This window comes from Tribolium madens, unplaced genomic scaffold (genome assembly GCF_015345945.1).
Source record: "Tribolium madens isolate multiple individuals breed KSU strain unplaced genomic scaffold, Tmad_KSU_1.1 Scaffold_71;HRSCAF=194;Tcas5.2_LG6, whole genome shotgun sequence".
NCBI classification, from domain to species: Eukaryota; Metazoa; Arthropoda; class Insecta; order Coleoptera; family Tenebrionidae; genus Tribolium; species Tribolium madens.
Window position 1 is genome coordinate 3,499,311 of NW_025401041.1, and position 5,296 is coordinate 3,504,606.

Consider the following 5,296-nt stretch of genomic DNA (forward strand, 5'->3'; position numbering starts at 1 on the left):
ATTTTTGCAACTGCATTTATTTCACGCGTTCCCTCAGGACTCTTGACTGTGATATCCACACTGAGCATAAGACTACCATAATTTTCACCAGGGGCAGTCAAACGACGCACTTTATGTCCCAGAATGACACACTGAGGGTCCAAAGAGACCACTTCTTCCAGACAATCAATTTTTTGCACGTCCATTGTTACAAACGCAAAAAGAAAGTGAACATTTTTGCAACTTATAGATGAACAAAGTGACAGATTAGATTGTTATCACTGAAATTATGACACACTTGAAGACAAGGTCAAGTGTAAAATCACAATTCATACTAGATTACAAGTTTTTGGAATGTAGACGTTTTTGACAACATTTGCAAAATAATTCTGGTTTCCACCGAAAAAAGGTAGTTAAAAATCTTTTGCAAAATCTTGCAAAAACATGAGTTCTTTGGTCAAAAATGCGCTTAAAATCGCTACAAACACAAAAATTACACAAATGTTCGTTTAATTTTTTTTTGACATTTTCGTGCCATATATTCTGCTACATACGAAATTACGAAATTTGAAGATTTTTCAACGTTATAGTTCTGGTCAGTACTAAAAGATTCATTAAAAATCACGTCTTCATTAAACCACATACAATTTTCCATTGCTTTGTCTAAATTTTCGTTTATATTGGATACAATTTCGTCTGTCTTAATTAAACAAGAGAAGATTTCAGCATTGTCTACATTACTACCTTTTGGAGGCTTTATAAGAGAGTACCTACGTGCTCATTAATTTAAAAATTTGTACAAATAAATTTGAATCTGGGTGATCATTGGAACCACAAGCCCCTCTCATCATTCCGAAAAATTTCTGAAAATTAAAAAAAAACAATAGTTAAATAGTGCATGTGCTTACTAATGTCCTCCAGTACTAAAACTTCACAAATCTTCTTCCAAGACAATAGTAAACATGAATGAGGTACATATGTACCTAGTTAGTTATTTATGAAACATGATTGCTGTTTTATTACAAATACGTAGCAAAGCCAAAATGTTATCCTTTGACAAGAAGACTTCAATTTTAGAGTGGGTTTTACAATAATTTTCACACATTTTACATAAGAAAGATAGGTAAACAATTATTGCAATTCTGTTTTGTAAATTTAACATTAAATGAAATCATTTACCTCTAAAGCGTCCTGATTTAATCTAGCCTTATAGTCACAACTGGTACAGAGACATTTCTCTATCATTATAAAATTTCTAGCGTAGCCTTAAAAGTGATTACAAATCCCAGAAAAGTGCTATTGGATAGAAAATAGTAATTATTTTCCTATGAAGCGTTCTTCCATTTTTTTAAATAACCAACAAAGTCAAGTAAAAACTATAACAGGAAAAATATGTAGAACTTTTTAGAATCCCAGTTTTTCCATTTTACATGAGATTCTGCTGAATCAAGCCTTAATGGATTTTCTGGTGTTCTAGAACTCATCACTTTAATAAGTAGTGAAATCTTATTTATTAAAGAAATGGTTGGTTCAGCATCTTTTAGATTTAAACATCCATCTTTATAAACTTTCATTGCTACTTCCGTTTTTTCACTAAAAAACTAAAAAAACATAAAAATGGTAAAATAGTTCTTTCTAAATTAATTACCTATTCTATGGGCAACATTCATTTTCTGATACCCCTTGGGTTGTATATCATCTACACACAATTTTGGACAAATCTTTAGATTTAAACCTTTGGGTTTATCGGTTTCTATTACAGAAGACCAATGAACAAGTTTTACTACACCATCGGGAGTCTGTAAACTTTTCTTATTTTAGGACAGAACAGAATTAATATTTACCCAAGTTTCAAATTTATTCACAATAAAATTTCTGAAATTTTTTATCATATGTGGAAAATCAAAACCAGCAAAAACAAAACTAGAGCCGTCTGTTTTCATCAAATGGATGTTGACACGATACTTCATCTTCGGATATACCAAATAATTTCCACATACTTCGATTCCATGATACTGCATCCGTTGTTACAACGTCAACGTAAAATCCAGATTTTTTGAGAAGAATTACACACTCAATAGTCAAGTGTTGTAAAACTTTCGATGATGCACATCCTTTTGACAAAAAACATGCTAGTGATTGAACTCAAGCACCTTTAAATGGTTGGAACATCATTACTAGGGCATGGTCCCCTGTTTTATCTTTTTGAAGTTCTGGTGTGTAGTCCCCTAAATTAGTAAATCCCTTTATTTTTAATGTTGTTTTGTCAAAAGTTCATTTCTCAGTCAGTTTCATTTCGTCTATTAAAAGTGTTCCTATACAAAACAAATAATTGATCTATACATTCAAAAGAATTAAATTTTGTCTTTTACCTCTTCTCTCACTTTCTGGCATTAATTTTTTCTTTCAAAGCTCAAAAACACGAGATTCAAATCCATAACATCCTCTAATTCCTCTAATATATCTACATATTAAGTATTTCTACACATGGTAGTGGCAATAAGTTTACTCGGCGCAAATGTTCGTATGTAGATCTACTTTTAATTCTTATTAAATCCACGCGGTTCAGTATCGTCTGTTCTTTGAATTTTTTAATTCAGCAGATTTAAAACAGGTTCGCACAGCTTCTTGATGAAAGGACGACAAATGTTTAATAAATTCATCAATTCTTGCTTTCTTAATAGAAGCAATTTTATTTTTTGGTAGGATCATGTTTTGAGACAGTTTGACTACCTTCAAGAATTTTCACAAAGTATTAATAAAATTACTCTGACCACTTCAATAAACATACTTTTTGTTTCAATCTAATATTTTTTCTTTTAACGCACTTAACAACCCCCTTAAGTTTTTCATGTTTTTTTAAAATACTCTGCAATTTATCTTTTTGCGAAACGTTTTCACAATTAGACGGTAATATTCTCCAATGAAAAAATTATTGCTTAATTAATTTACACAAAACTGTTAATCTTTCGTTTCTGTTTCTGTAGAGGAAACTAAACTATCAACTACTTTCAAAATTTCTGTAAGTTCTTATATCTTTGAAATCTTCCGTTTACTAATGTTTCCAAAAATTTTTGAACTTTCCAATAAAATCTTAAATTAAATTTAGAAGAAATATCTAATAGCCATATTTTTTAATAATACTAACTTGAACAGACATATCTGAGTGCAAAATAATTTGTTTTTTGGCTTGATATGTGTCATTCCACTCTACAAAAATTAAGTCGTTAGAATGCTGTAAATAAGACTTTGTCCATTTTTTTGTACGTATGTATAATTTATCAATATTGTTTTTCATGTATTCAAATAACGTATTTTCTAAATTTTCTGCAATATTATATTTTTGTTGTTCCTTTTCATTATTGTCTTCATTTGCATTAGGAGCTTTATTTCTGAAAGCGGGGTCTTTTCGTTTTGGTCTTGCATTAGATAAATAATACGGCAAATTTGGAAATATGCATGGAATTGCTTCACTTTTAAGTTTAGGTTTCCCTCTTTGAATTTTATTAGTATGCCCATTCTTTAATTTAGTTTCATAAAACCTCATGTGTGAATCCAAAAAATAAACTTCACATAAACTATTGTGTTCAGTTAACTCTTTGTCTGCTCTTGGTATTGCCTTTTTCCACTTATTCAAAATATATTCAGTAAAATTCAAATATTCAACTACCATATTACGATGTGTATAAATAATATCATAAATGTGTAAATAATATCACAAAAATCTCTAATTTTTCAACTGAAAGTCTGTATTGTCATATCTTTGCTGTTTCTATCTACTGTGCATCTCGCAGCTTTTATTATTCTCGACAAGCTGTACTCGTAGTAAGATATACAAGGCTACTGTACTACGGTCCTACAGAGAACTAAATACTAAATCTTATACTGTACTTACTTTTGGTGCCTTAAATAAACTTTTATTTTTAATTCCATTTAATTTGTTTTCTTTTCGACTAGATGAACAACCTTCTGTGCATCCTGGCACAAAACAATAAGTGTGATTTTTTTTTACTTTCACAACGTAAACTCAGCAAATAAGCACAATGTCATAAGACTATCACTTCCTGATGACAATAAATCACTTGTCACTTTAAAGTAAATGTGAAGGAAGACATAAATGAAAATAAGGTAATTCTGAGTGTAACTCCTAATGCAAATGAAGTCAATAATAATTAAAATGAACAACAAAAAAATAATATTGCAGAAAATTTAAAAAATACGTTATTTGAATACTATAATTGATTCTGTGTTTAAATATTGACTGATGAGCTAAAAGTATCCTGAATTTTTTTAATTGTGTTACAGAAAACCTCACTCTCGTTATCGTTTAATAAGCTTATATTTAATAAAAAAGATACAATATTTTTAAATGTTATTTTACTTTGTTAAAAGTACAACTTTTTTATTTTTATTTTTTTTTTTTTTTTGAAGAATTATCAGGAGCGCCGTAGTGGGACGAATGCGGCAATTTCAATAATAATAAAAAAGGCTACAGCTACGAAAATGTAAAGCACTAAAAAATTACAAGTAATACGAGTACGAATACGAGTACTCATACATGTAGTGTTGCAAAAAAATACATACAAGCAATTATTATCAATTTGTGTTTCGGGTTCTATTTTTGAGAACGCTGCAAATACGATTAAAGATACATAAAAAGTGTAAGAAATAAAGTTGTAGAGAATTAAATTTGCTACAAAAAAGTGCGTGACACCATAGTCGCTTGCGCAGCTTTGAACGTCTTTGGGACCTAAACCGTTAAAGATAATGATATCGTCTCGCGGACTTTTTTCTGGGAAATTTTATTCTCTACAACTTTCTTTGTTACATTTTTTTTGTATCTTTAACGGTATTCGCAGCATTTTGAAAAATTTGAAACGGAGCACAGATTTTCAATTTTCAATATTTTTTGCTCATGTTTCTGGTAAAAAATTAGTCGTTCGTTTTTCATAGCTTATTAAGGATGCAAAGCTCAACATTTTTGCATTTATTTCCAAGCAATTAGTGAACTGGTTGAATTTAAATTAATTTAAAACAATTTAAAGCTGAAACAGGAAAGCGTTCGAAGCGCCCTCATTTTTACTGCCGTACTATTTTTTTTTGATCCAAAAATTCGAGCGAGTTTGTATCTGGTTTCATCTCCGTATTTTCGAATTACACTACAAGTTTTAACACAAAACAATAAAAACAAAGATAATTTTAAAAGTTTTATAATCTTTATCTAGACAATTTTTACAATTTTCAAAAATTAAATCCAGTTTCTTTTTGCAAATTCTGTCACAACCAATTCCAACTTCTCTTTATGCAAATCCGAAGA